Here is a 15,269-nt window from a genome sequence, read left to right as displayed (position 1 = left end):
AGTAGAATATTAGTAGTTTACTAATTAAATCATTAAAATAGCAGCAAATTAAAAATATCATAAATAATAGTAATAATAAAACAACAGCATTTAGGGTAATGATTATAATAATTATTACATAATTAATAGGTATTAGGTGATTTGATCCAGGGTTCTAGGACTGATCGCCTTTTCTTGGGGTCAAGAAGGAATTTTTCCCCTGTGACATGAATTGGCCGAAAGTGTCTAGGGTTTTTTTGCCTTCTTCTGGATCAATCGCAATAGGAATAGTGATCTAATTAATAGTTAACAAAGAATAATATAATATAATAGAAATATTAATAACAGTAAGTAAAAAAAAAATAGAAATACATTTTTTAATAAATGGTGATAGAAATAAAATAGCAATATAACTTATAATTGTACAGTATTATTAGAAATACTATAATAATTGCATATTACATTATTAAGCATCAGCAGGTTTGATCCAGGGTTCTAGGACTGATCGCCTTTTCCCGGGGTCAAGAAGGAATTTTTCCGCCGTAACACTAATTGGCCGAATGTGTCCGGCGGTTTTTGCCTTCTTCTGGATCAACATCTTTAGGAATCAGGATTTAATTAATAGTTTTACTAAAATATCAATACAAATGTTAGCAGTAATGATAATAATAAAATAGCAATAATCCAATTATATCTAGAATAAAAAAAATGTTAACAGTAAAATATTAGTAATGTAACAATAATATCAGTAAAATAGCAGCAAATTAAATATAATATAAATAAAAGTAGTAATAATAAAAATAAAACAGCATCGAGGGTAATGAATATAATAATTAGTACACAATTAATAGGTATTAGGTGATTTGATCCAGGGTTCTAGGACTGATCGCCTTTTCCCGGGGTCAAGAAGGAATTTTTCCGCCGTAACACTAATTGGCCGAATGTGTCCGGCGGTTTTTGCCTTCTTCTGGATCAACATCTTTAGAAATCAGGATTTAATTTATAGTTTTACTAAAATATCAATACAAATGTTAGCAGTAATGATGATAATGAAATAGTAATAATCCAAAGATATCTAGAATAAAAAATGTTACCAGTGAAATATTAGTAATGTAATAATAATATCAGAAAAATAGCAGCAAATTAAATATAATATAAATAATAGTAGTAATAATAATAATAATAAAACAACAGCATCTAGGGTAATGAATATAATAATTAGTACATAATTAATAGGTATTAGTGGATTTGATCCAGGGTTCTAGGACTGATCGCTTTTTCCCGGGGTCAAGAAGGAATTTTTCCCCTGTGACATGAATTGGCTGAGAGTGTCTAGGGTTTTTTTGCCTTCTTCTGGATCAATAGCATTAGGGATCTAATTAATAGTAAATAGAGAAATAATATAAATATTAGTAACAATAGTCATAATATTAGTAATAGTAAATTAACAAAAGTAGAAATATTTGTAATAAATTGTGGTAGTAATAAAATAGCTATATACATTTTAATACTGTAGCATTATTAGAAATAGCATAATAATAGCATAGTATAGTATTAGGCATCAGCAGGTTTGATCCAGGGTCTTAGGACTGATCGCTTTTTCCCGGGGTCAAGAAGGAATTTTTCCCCTGAGACACTAATTGGCTGAATGTGTCCAGGGGTTTTTGCCTTCTTCTGGATCAACAGCTTTAATTCTAGGGATCCCATAGTAGTAAAGTAACAATGGCAATAATAAGTATAATAATATTGTATTAGTAATGAAAGGATTGTGCTAATGATATTAAGAATAGTATTAGCACAATAAATCGGTAAGTCTGTTAGTGTAGGGCCCCATCTGATGAGGTCGCCTTGTCGTTGGCAGATGGGCTTGCACAATTTGATCAAAATGTGCACTAAGAACCTCAAATTTATAAGTATAAGCAAATAAGGAAGTAATAAAACACCCAGTATCAAAAATATAACTTTGTGTTGTCTCCATTATTTTTCTGTGATAAAAACAGAAAATCCAACACATTTGTATCTCTGTGTTGCAATCATGTTAGGTTAAAATTGCAACGTAACACCATAAGAAATGATTATATTCTATCCTGCAAGAAGACGTACAATGTAATTGTCACCTGACACATGCCGCCATGTAACCCTAGCATAAAATATATTACTGGTGACTAGTGTTGAGCGATACCGTCCGATACTTGAAAGTATCGGTATCGGATAGTATCGGCCGATACCCGAAAAATACCGGATATCGCCGATACCGATATCCGATACCAATACAAGTCAATGGGACATCAAGTATCGGAATGTATCCTCATGGATCCCAGGGTCTGAAGGAGAGGAAACTCTCCTTCAGGCCCTGGGATCCATATTAAAGTGTAAAATAAAGAATTAAAATAAAAAATATTGTTATATTCACCTCTCCGGCGGCCCCTGGACATCAGCGGGAGGATCCGGCGTCCGGCACGGCTTCTTTCTTCAAAATGCGCGCCTTCAGGACCTGTGGAATGACGTCCCGGCTTCTGATTGGTCGCGTGCCGCCCATGTGACCGCCACGCGACCAATCAGAAGCCGCGACGTCATTCCTCAGGTCCTAGAAGGCGCTCATTCTAGGACTTTAGCTGAGGAATGACGTCGCGGCTTCTGATTGGTCGCGTGGCGGTCACATGGGCGGCACGCGACCAATCAGAAGCCGGGACGTCATTCCACAGGTCCTGAAGGCGCGCATTTTGAAGAAAGAAGCCGTGCCGGACGCCGGATCCTCCCGCTGATGTCCAGGGGCCGCCGGAGAGGTGAATATAACAATATTTTTTATTTTAATTCTTTATTTTACACTTCCGATACCGATACCCGATATCACAAAAATATCGGATCTCGGTATCGGAATTCCGATACCGCAAGTATCGGCCGATACCCGATACTTGCGGTATCGGAATGCTCAACACTACTGGTGACCAATCAACCAGTAATTGTGAGTTATAGAAATGATTAGTGAAATTGCACTCATATATTCTTATAGGTAGTGGGAAGCGCAGAACAGTTCCTACAGCTAATAGTGTCTGACCATGGATCGGCTACATGCAGGGCCGGTTTTAGGCAAAGTGGGGCCCTAGGCAAATATTTAAAATGGGGCCCCAAATGCTAACATATTGCACCATCAAACAGAAACATGTTGGTTGTAGCTACATGCGCTGATTTCAGGCCACTAAACGAGTGTGATTAACAATATTGAAGTCATTCGCCGCTTGTTTCCAGCCTCTTTACACTGGCTGAGGAATAATGATGGGGACAGAATGATCACTAGTAAATCAATCTGTCCCCATACAGTATCATCTTAGCAGCATATCTGCAGTTTTAACTGGGCGATGTGCTGATGAGAACAATGATTTTTGTTCCGGCATATACTGTACATACATACACCGTACATACACACAGATACACATACCGTACATACATACACAGACATATACCTTACATGCATACACACATACAGTTATATACACATATAGTATACACATACCGTACATACATACACCGTACATACACACAGATACACATACAAATACAGTATATGCAAACACATACATATACCGTCATACATACACATACCGTACATACACACATGCATATACCGTACATTCACACAAATACCGTACATACATACAGTGGGGCAAAAAAGTATTTAGTCAGTCAGCAATAGTGCAAGTTCCACCACTTAAAAAGATGAGAGGCGTCTGTAATTTACATCATAGGTAGACCTCAACTATGGGAGACAAACTGAGAAAAAAAAATCCAGAAAATCACATTGTCTGTTTTTTTAACATTTTATTTGCATATTATGGTGGAAAATAAGTATTTGGTCAGAAACAAACAATCAAGATTTCTGGCTCTCACAGACCTGTAACTTCTTCTTTAAGAGTCTCCTCTTTCCTCCACTCATTACCTGTAGTAATGGCACCTGTTTAAACTTGTTATCAGTATAAAAAGACACCTGTGCACACCCTCAAACAGTCTGACTCCAAACTCCACTATGGTGAAGACCAAAGAGCTGTCAAAGGACACCAGAAACAAAATTGTAGCCCTGCACCAGGCTGGGAAGACTGAATCTGCAATAGCCAACCAGCTTGGAGTGAAGAAATCAACAGTGGGAGCAATAATTAGAAAATGGAAGACATACAAGACCACTGATAATCTCCCTCGATCTGGGGCTCCACGCAAAATCCCACCCCGTGGGGTCAGAATGATCACAAGAACGGTGAGCAAAAATCCCAGAACCACGTGGGGGGACCTAGTGAATGAACTGCAGAGAGCTGGGACCAATGTAACAAGGCCTACCATAAGTAACACACTACGCCACCATGGACTCAGATCCTGCAGTGCCAGACGCGTCCCACTGCTTAAGCCAGTACATGTCCGGGCCCGTCTGAAGTTTGCTAGAGAGCATTTGGATGATCCAGAGGAGTTTTGGGAGAATGTCCTATGGTCTGATGAAACCAAACTGGAACTGTTTGGTAGAAACACAACTTGTCGTGTTTGGAGGAAAAAGAATACGGAGTTGCATCCATCAAACACCATACCTACTGTAAAGCATGGTGGTGGAAACATCATGCTTTGGGGCTGTTTCTCTGCAAAGGGGCCAGGACGACTGATCCGGGTACATGAAAGAATGAATGGGGCCATGTATCGTGAGATTTTGAGTGCAAACCTCCTTCCATCAGCAAGGGCATTGAAGATGAAACGTGGCTGGGTCTTTCAACATGACAATGATCCAAAGCACACCGCCAGGGCAACGAAGGAGTGGCTTCGTAAGAAGCATTTCAAGGTCCTGGAGTGGCCTAGCCAGTCTCCAGATTTCAACCCTATAGAAAACCTTTGGAGGGAGTTGAAAGTCCGTGTTGCCAAGCGAAAAGCCAAAAACATCACTGCTCTAGAGGAGATCTGCATGGAGGAATGGGCCAACATACCAACAACAGTGTGTGGCAACCTTGTGAAGACTTACAGAAAACGTTTGACCTCTGTCATTGCCAACAAAGGATATATTACAAAGTATTGAGATGAAATTTTGTTTCTGACCAAATACTTATTTTCCACCATAATATGCAAATAAAATATTAAAAAAACAGACAATGTGATTTTCTGGATTTTTTTTTCTCAGTTTGTCTCCCATAGTTGAGGTCTACCTATGATGTAAATTACAGACGCCTCTCATCTTTTTAAGTGGTGAAACTTGCACTATTGCTGACTGACTGAATACTTTTTTGCCCCACTGTATACAATACATACACACAGATACACATACATATACCGTACATACATACACATACCTTACATGCATACACACACATATACCGTACATACACAGATAGTTATATACACATATAGTACACACATACCGTACATATACCATACATACACCCAAATACACATACCGTACATATACCGAACATACAGATACACATACATGTACCATACATACACACATACAGTATATACACATAGTATACACATACCATACACACATACATACACATATATTGTATGTACATGCACATAAACATACATATATGCCATATATCCAAAGAAATGTATTGCACATACACAGATACACACAGATACTGTACATACATACACACATAGACATACACATACTGTACATGCATACACACACAGCCATACAAATATACCATACATACACACATATGCCGTACATACATACACAGATATACAGACAGATAGAAACATACACACATACAAGCACATATATACACATATACCAATCTTGTAGAGGTGATCAGATGAGCCCTGGATGAGGTCACATAGTTCAATTGGAGAGGGCTGCAGACCCCACTGTGGGGGATGGGGCACAGAGCAGACAGCACTGATATCAGCCCCCTGGTTCTACCTGCTGTCCTGTGCAGTGAGCTCCTCCCCCATCTCTTCACAGTGAGGAGAGGCTGCAGCCTGCTGGGGACAGAGCAGTGGAGGGAGCAGAAGACCCCCTAAGGCCCTCTTCCTCCACTGCTGTCTCTGTGTGCTGTGCGGTGGGGCCCCTGACTGTAGGGGTGAGTACTCATGATTGGGACGCGCCATGCAGGAGGACAGCAGCCAGTGAGCGCTCTCCTCAGTCTGGTCATGGTGAGGTAAGGGAAGCGTTCATTGGCCAGCGTCTCTCCCTGCATGACACGCCCCCTTTTTGATCTCCTGCACTTCGCGCCCCGCTCTCTCCCTCGCACTGGGTGTTCCATGATTATAGGAGGGAGTGAGAGGGGCCCGATCCTGCATAATACCGGGCCTGCCTGCAGGGGCCCCCCTCCACCGCTGGGCCCTGGAGCAGTGCCATCAGCAGTGTGTCCGCCCCTGGCTGGGGGCCCCTAGGGCAGCGGGGGCCCTGGGCAGCTGCCTAGTCTGCCTGCCCCTAACGCCGGCCCTGGCTACATGCAAACCGATTGGCGGTTATTTAATAGCTGGCCGACCATCACACTTCCATGCTCACAGTATAGAAGTGATGGGACTCGTTTAGCAGGACCCGGTCCATCAGCCATGTCAGCAGTCTGTGGCTGGAAGGACCTAAGGCCTGAGAACTGCCTTATAACTCCTGGAATATGCCGCTCTTCCTCTGAGCCGCCGGCCATGTACAACGTCATTGTTACGGCGTGATGTACATATGATGTTGTGCCAGGATGGCTAATCAAAAGAAGAGTTGCAGGAGGTAGATGGTGGTTTCTAGCGCTCCTGTCCGACGGCCCAGATTGCGGACATTGCTGATTGGACTGTGTCCTGCAATTGATTTGCACTAATTATCTTCCTGAACAATCATCAATACAAGCACTTTATGCACATACTGTAGATCAGAGGTCCCCAACCTGTAGTTCGGGAGCCACATGTGGCTCCCGGTCTCATGAATTGTGGCTCGTGGCTGTCTGCCAGCTTGGTGCATTATCTTCAGGTCTAGCAAACCGGTATGAAGAGCACATCTGAAATGGTGAATTTTGTGAGCAGCCCTGCACCAAAGAGCAGATCTGGATGCACATATCCTGGTCTTAGGGGTTTTGAGATGATTTAAGTATGGTACGCTGGAGACAAGATGACACCACCTGTCAGAGGAGGTGTTTGAAGCCGGATGTGACAGTGTCTTGGGAGTTCTTTATAGGAGAATACTGAATGGGGGGTATTGTGGGAACCCCTGGATCTTAGTATTCTGCTTTGGGGTGATTTTTATGGAAAAGCTTTGGTTACCATTATGTCTGTAATGGGGGCTTTGGTTGCCACTATTGTGAGGGGACAGGAACTGAATGTGGCTGGCGACCCTCTCTCAAGGCTGGATGTGGCTTGCGACCCTCCCTCGGAGCTGAATGTGGCTCTCAAGGTCAGAAATGCTTGGGACCTCTGCTATAGAGTCTACCTATGGGGGGTGCATTATACTATAGAGTCTGCCTATGTGGGGGGTGCATTATACTATAGAGTCTGCCTATGGGGGGGTGCATCATACTTAAGAGTCTGTCTATATGGAGCGCATTATACTAAATAGAGTACGCCCATGGGGAATGCATTATACTTTATTGAGGCCTATGGGGAGTACATTATGCTATAGAGGCCAACAAGGAGTTCATTATACTATATTGAGAACTATCTGGTGCATTATAATATATGGAGGTTATCTAGGGGGTCATCATACAGTGTGGAGATTACAGTGGGTTGGCCATCATTCAATTTTGGAGCCATTAAACAGTTTGGTGGCTACTAAATGGTCAGTATGCTGTGTGGGTGGTACTATACATCGAGGGGTCATTATACTATGTATAAGGGAGCTGAACAGGGGGGTGACTTGGAACATTATTAAATGTAAAGTGGGCCCTTATTGTTATAGGGAACTCAGGTTACTGTGACTGTCAAAGGGGCACACAGGGTATTATTACTTTCTAGGTGACAAAATGTGGGCATTGTTTTCTAGGGCACTTGCACCTGGCATTATTATATTCTAGAGTTTTTTTTACCATCTAGAGCAGACCTGGGCAAGATGCGGCCCGTGTCTGATGATTTTAAACGGCTCGCCAGCTAGCTGTCACTTCTGACAGCCGCCCCCGGCACCGCTCGGCCAGCCGCCAGACGCTTCTGAGGAGGACCGCTGGTGGCTGGAGTGAAGGCCCCGAGCTCACTACCACATGCTCCCATGACACGCTATACAGCTGAGCATGGTTAGAAGTCTGTGCTCGGACACTGTGTGCAGACGGCTGCAGGCAGCACATGTGACCACACAGCTAGCGGGTGTGAGGAGGCGGCACACTGACACTGTGTGGAATGCACGGTACCCGCCAGGCTGCAGCGTGTGAGGATGAGTGCGGGGCTGAGCTCAGCTTCCACTTCCGGGGGATGACACAGCAGCCAGAGCCGTAGTACTGGCAGTGGCAGCAGCAGCGGATCGCATGGGTGAAGGGAAGGAGCCCACGTCCTGTCTGTGTAGCCCGGGCCGCGCTGCAGCCGCTCCGGTAAGGCTCCTGCTCACACGTGGAGTGGGGGGTGTACGGGTGCCATCACTGTGTGGTAATAGAGGACTTACGTGCGGGCTCCCCTCCCCTGGGCGCCGATGCCACATGCGGCCACATTCCGTGCAGGTCCCGCTGCAGCAGATGTCAGCATCTGCAATGGTGGCAGCAGGACGTGCAGAGCTCCTTGTACACCCCCTGCTCCCGTCGCGCTGCTATCCCATCCTTTGTGGTCCCCTCCTCCGCTGGGGCATGCTTCTCACCCCTCGTAGGCTCATGCCGGGGAGTCCATTCTTTTTGGAATAATAGAATGCAGTGTCCTGTGGTGACAACTACTCCTCTCAGCATGTGTGTGGCATGCTGGGAGTAGTATTGCATTAGACATGATTGAACACCACTGCAGTGCTGTGTAATGGTTACACGAGTATTTGGGGGTCAGATGTGATTCATTGCTTTGCAGGAAAAGTACATGTTTGGTGCGCAGGTAAATGGCATGTAGCAGTGTCCTTGTTCCTGCTGACATCTCACGGATGTTTATTCTCCGGCGCCCTCTTATGACTGGACGTAAATATGTCCATCTGATTTATATTCCCTGGATCCAATCTGACCTCGGCCAGTCTCCCACAGTAAGTGGCTGTCATTGAGACATTTTCCATTGGTTTCACTCATCCTTCACCTATGGTCATCCCATCAGATCTGGTATCAGAACTCTGCGTCGTGTCAAAGGGCTCTCCTCCACCAATCAGTGCTCCGCTGAGGCTCCGTCACGTATGTTTTCTCATCCAAGAAAATTGGGTCAATTATGCAAATCACAACCTGATCAGAGTGTGATCATAGTGTGCTCCGATTCTCTCAAAATGAGTTAATTATATTAGTCCGGCCCTCTAAAACCATCCCAATTTCTCATGCGGCCCCATGGCAAAATTAATTGCCCACCCATGATCTAGAGACACACTGTTCCACAGAGCAGATGCTGTAATGGGGTCACATACGGCAGCAGTGGGTCAATATTTGGGGTATCAGCAGGATGAGGAGTTTGTGCAGGTTGGGAATAGATGGTGATGGCTGGAATATGAGAAGTGAAATGTGTCTTTGTTGTATTCTCTGCAGACGAGTCCTGGGAGGAAGAAGTTGTCATGTTGGTCTGGGCCAGATGGAAAAATCAGGAAAAGTGAACGATTCCATCAGAAAGATCGTCCTCTGTAAGTCTCCTATAACTGTTCTGTGATCTCATATGTTCTGTAGGACTGGTATTTACCACTGTCCATATGGCGGTAATATCCATGTTGGTCTTTATATAGAGATTATTTTTAGCAACAGTGTGGTCATCTGCTGAGGTTCTCATCCACTATTAGGGTGCGCCACCCAGTTGTAATCAAGGTTACCTGGTTAGAGGCCCATTGAGAAGTTTCCCACCCTGAACCAAAACCCTAGCTACTCCTCTGCACTGCACTGCACTGGCAGTTTCCCGCAGTCCAGAGGTCACCGCAGTTAACTGTGAGGGAGCACAGTTTCAGTGATGTCAGCGCTAGTCACTGAAGCAGCTTTCTGCTTCTCATTCCCCAGTGGTTTTCAGCGGGGACGGATGCATCTTGGCACTGTCCACGTTGAAAACTATATATATGCCTCAGATATGGATTACTGCGTGGGACACAACTATGGGCAGGCATGGTATATTGTTGGTTTGTTATTTTTTTTATTACAGGAGAATGAGGGCGTCACAGGAATTAGGTGTGTAATAAAGATGAGAAACTGTGTACTGTTTTATTTCATTAAAATACTTTACTCAGACTGTCTCGTTATTTAACCTTTAACAACTATAGGATTAGTAATGGATAGGTGTCTTATTGACACCTCTCCATTACTAAGCCATACTTGATGTCACCTTACAATACAAAGGTGACATTAACCACCAAACTATTACCCCTCTTGCCACTGCTACAGGGCAAGTGGAAAGAGCAAGGCTAAGTGTCAGAATTGGTCGCATCTTACAGATTCGCCTTTTCTGGGGTGGCTGAGTGCTGATGTTTTTAGCCGGGGGGAAAGGGGGGGGTAATATCCATGGTCCCCTCCTAGGCTATTAATATCAGCCCGCAGCTGTCTGCATAGCCTTTGCTGGTTATTAATTATAGGGGTACCCCAAGTCATTTTTTTTGGTGGTCCCTTATTTTATTTTCACCCAAATGTACTTTCCAAGTTATCCCCCAAGTACCCTCACTTGTCTTCCCTTCCTTTGAGGTCCATGTGGTCAGACTCTACGTCCCCTTCTCCATGCGAGTGGCGGTGGTGTATCGTCCTCCCGGCCCCTCTCATCAGTTCCTGGATCACTTTGCCACCTGGCTTCCACACTTTCTCTCCTGTGACACCCCCACCCTTATCATGGGTGATTTCAACATCCCCATTGCCTCTCCCCTCTCCCCATCTGCTTCTCACCTTTTATCTCTATCCTCCTCTTTTGGCCTCTCGCAGCATACTAACTCTCCAACACATGAAGATGGAAACTCCCTTGACTTGGTCTTCTCCCGACTTTGCTCAGTGGATGACTTCACAAACTCCCCTCTCCCGCTCTCTGACCACAACCTTCTTTCATTCTCTATCAAGATCTGCCATCCCGCTCAGGTCACCCCCACTTTCCACACCTATAGAAACATACAGGCCATTAACACCCAGAAACTTATGAAGAACTTGCAGTCCTCATTGGCCCCTATTTCCTCCATCTCATGTCCTGATTCTGCATTGAAGCATTACAATGAAACCCTGCAAAGTGCTCTGGATGAAGCTGCTCCTCCTATACATAAAACAACTCGGCACAGACGGCAACAACCGTGGCACACGCTGCAAACACATTTCCTGCAGCGGTGCTCCAGGTGCGCAGAACGTCTGTGGAGAAAATCTAATCTACCCGAAGATTTCATCCATTATAAGTTCATGCTAAAGACATACAATTCTGCCCTTCACCTCTCCAAACAAACCTACTTCAACACCCTCATCACCTCCCTGTCCAATAACCCTAAACGTCTCTTTGACACGTTCCAGTCCCTACTCAACCCAAGAGAGCAGGCCCCAACCACGGATCTCCGTGCTGACGATCTGGCCAATTACTTCAAAGAAAAAATTGACCACATTCGACAGGAAATCATCTCCCAATCTCTTCATACCATGCACTGTCCTCCCTCCCCCACTGCATCTAGTTCACTCTCTGACTTTGAAGCAGTTACAGAAGAAGAAGTAAGCAGGCTCCTTGCATCTTCTCGCCCGACCACTTGCACCAGTGACCCCATTCCGTCACATCTCCTCCAGTCCCTTTCCCCGGCTATCACCTCTCACCTAACAAAAATATTCAACCTTTCCCTCACTTCCGGTATTTTTCCCTCCTCATTTAAGCATGCCATCATACATCCATTACTTAAAAAACCATCCCTCGATCAAAACTGTGCCGCTAATTATAGACCTGTCTCTAATCTTCCCTTCATCTCTAAACTCCTCGAACGCCTGGTCCACTCCCGTCTTACCCGCTATCTCTCAGATAACTCTCTTCTCGGCCCTCTTCAATCTGGCTTCCGCTCTTTACACTCTACTGAAATTGCCCTCATTAAAGTCTCTAATGACCTACTAACAGCTAAATCTAATGGTCACTACTCCATGCTAATTCTCTTGGATCTCTCTGCAGCATTCGACACTGTGGATCATCAGCTCCTCCTCACTATGCTCCGCTCCATCGGCCTCAAGGACACCGTTCTCTCCTGGTTCTCCTCCTATCTCTCTGACCGATCCTTCACTGTATGTTTTGCTGGTTCCTCCTCCTCTCACCTTCCCCTTACTGTTGGGGTTCCTCAAGGATCAGTCCTAGGCCCCCTCCTCTTCTCGTTGTATACTGCCCCTATTGGTCAAACAATCAGTAGATTTGGTTTCCAGTACCATCTCTATGCTGACGACACCCAATTATACACTTCTGCTCCCGATATCACACCGACCTTTTTAGAAAACACCAGTGATTGTCTTACCGCTGTCTCTAACATCATGTCCTCCCTCTATCTGAAACTAAACCTGTCAAAAACTGAACTCCTCGTGTTCTCTCCCTCTACTAACCTACCTTTGCCTGACATTGCCATCTCCGTGTGCGGTTCCACCATTACTCCAAAGCAACATACCCGCTGCCTTGGGGTCATCCTTGATTCTGACCTTTCATTCACCCCCTACATCCGATCACTGGCTCGCTCTTCTTACCTGCATCTCAAAAACATTTCTAGAATTCGCCCTTTTCTTACTTTCGACTCTGCAAAAACTCTGACTGTTTCACTTATTCATTCTCGTCTGGACTATTGTAACTCTCTACTAATCGGTCTCCCTCTTGCAAAACTCTCCCCGCTCCAATCTGTCCTGAATGCTGCAGCCAGGATCATATTCCTCACCAACCGTTACACCGATGCCTCTACCCTGTGCCAGTCATTACACTGGCTACCCATCCACTCCAGAATCCAGTACAAAACTACTACCCTCATCCACAAAGCACTCCATGGCTCAGCACCACCCTACATCTCCTCCCTGGTATCAGTCTACCACCCTACCCGTGCCCTCCGCTCCGCTAATGACCTCAGGTTAGCATCCTCAATAATCAGAACCCTCCACTCCCGTCTCCAAGACTTTACACGTGCTGCGCCGATTCTTTGGAATGCACTACCTAGGTTAATACGATTAATCCCCAATCCCCACAGTTTTAAGCGTGCCCTAAAAACTCATTTGTTCAGACTGGCCTACCGCCTCAATGCATTAACCTAACGATCCCTGTGTGGCCTATTTATAATAAAAAAAAAAAAAAAAGGTTCCTCGCATCATGTTCTCATACACTTTATGCAGTATTAGCCCTCTGTGTCTGTACTGCTACATACTTAGGCAGGTAACTGGTTCATGCAGCTTTACATGAACACCTGAGCCTTACACTATAGCTGGTCCGAATAACTAAAGCAATTGTTACCATCCACCTCTCGTGTCTCCCCTTTTCCCCATAGTTTGTAAGCTTGCGAGCAGGGCCCTCATTCCTCCTGGTATCTGTTTTGAACTGTATTTCTGTTATGCTGTAATGTCTATTGTCTGTACAAGTCCCCTCTATAATTTGTAAAGCGCTGCGGAATATGTTGGCGCTATATAAATAAAATTATTATTATTATTATTATTATTATTATTATAGCATCTCTGGAGAGACCTGAAAATGGCTGTCCACCAAAGTTCACCATCCAACCGGATGGAACTGGAGAGGATCTGCAAGGAAGAATTTGCAGAGGATCCCGAAATCCAGTTGTGAAAAACTTGTTGCATCATCCCCAAGAAGACTCATGGCTGTACTAGCTCAAAATGGTGCTTATAGCCAGCTTAACTATTGTAACCATATTATAACCAATACCTTACATATTTTGATATGTTTTTGTGCACTTTATCTATTTTTCAGGGTGCAGTTGGGCCCATATGGCTCTGTATTTTTAGCCTCTGTTCACACAGCATGCATTTGGGAGGCACTGGGCAGCCCGCCTGATCTAAAAGTATGGGCGTTGGTAATAGGTTGTAAGTCAGATGCTCTGCATCACTCATGTGAATAATGCTATATGCAAATTGGAATTTTTAGTGCACTGGTATTGTACCTGTGTTTCTGCCATAATTAGCTGGATCCGCTGCACCCTGTTAGGTGCATTTGCTTTGAGACCTGGGCAGGTAAGCAACATAAAGGACATGATAAGTTTGATAATTGGACTGTTATTATTCTGCACTTGCTTTTCACCATTTAGCCATCTGCCTCCCTGCCAGGAGTTCTCTACCCTGTTAATTAAATTGATAAAATTTGTTAACCCTTACGCTGCCTCCTTTGCGTCACTGCATTCCGCAACCTGCTTACTTCTGCAACATCTGTGAATAGAACACTGCAGACATGGCTGACTCTCTAGTTGGCACGTGGTTACATGATTACTGCTGCAACTGGCAGAGACCAACCATGTACAGGTGCTTCTCACAAAATTAGAATATCATCAAAAAGTTAATTTATTTCAGTTCTTCAATACAAAAAGTGAAACTCATATATTATATAGAATCATTGCAAACAGAGTGATCTATTTCAAGTGTTTATTTCAGTTAATGTTGATTATGGCTTACAGCTAATGACAACCCAAAAGTCATTATCTCAGTAAATTAGAATAATTAACAAAAAACACCTGCAAAGGCTACCTAAGCATTTTAAAAGATCCCTTAGTCTGTTTCAGTATGCTCCACAATCATGGGGAAGACTGATGACTTGACAGATGTCCAGAAGGCAGTCATTGACACACTCCACAAGGAGGGTAAGCCACAAAAAGAAATTGCTAAAGAAGCTGGCTGTTCACAGAGTGCTGTATCCAAGCACATTAATGGAAAGTTGAGTGGAAGGAAAAAGTGTGGTAGAAAAAGGTGCACAAGCAACCGGGATAACCATAGCATTGAAAGGACTGTTAAGAAAAGGCCACTCAAAAATTTGGGGAGATTCACAAGGAGTGGACTGCTGCTGGATTCATTGCTTCGAGAGCCACCACACAGATGTATCCAGGACATGGGCTACAAGTGTCTCATTCCTTGTGTCAAGCCACTCATGACTAATAGACAATACCAGAAGCGTCTGACCTGGGCCAAGGAGAAAAAGAGCTGGACTGTTGCTCAGTTATCCAAGGTGTTATTTTCAGATTAAAGTAAATTTTGCTTTTTATTTGAAAATCAAGGTCCCAGAGTCTGGAGGAATAGTGGAGAGGCACACAATCCAAGCTAGTGTGAACTTGCAGGTCTAGTGTGAAGTTT

General features: G+C 44.2%; 1 long non-coding RNA gene across 1 annotated transcript; it reads left to right on the top strand.

The window, feature by feature from the left end:
* Nucleotides 1-8,341: 8,341 nt before the first annotated feature.
* On the top strand, nt 8,342-14,299 carry LOC138667486 (uncharacterized). Its single transcript, XR_011318784.1, has 3 exons — nt 8,342-8,459; nt 9,567-9,658; nt 13,645-14,299. It is a non-coding gene; the product is annotated as an uncharacterized lncRNA (long non-coding RNA).
* The last annotated feature ends 970 nt before the right edge of the window (nt 14,300-15,269 follow it).

The sequence above is a fragment of the Ranitomeya imitator genome, chromosome 2 (genome assembly GCF_032444005.1).
Source record: "Ranitomeya imitator isolate aRanImi1 chromosome 2, aRanImi1.pri, whole genome shotgun sequence".
NCBI classification, from domain to species: Eukaryota; Metazoa; Chordata; class Amphibia; order Anura; family Dendrobatidae; genus Ranitomeya; species Ranitomeya imitator.
Note: the sequence above shows the minus strand (reverse complement) of the source record. Positions and strands in the feature narration are given on the sequence as shown.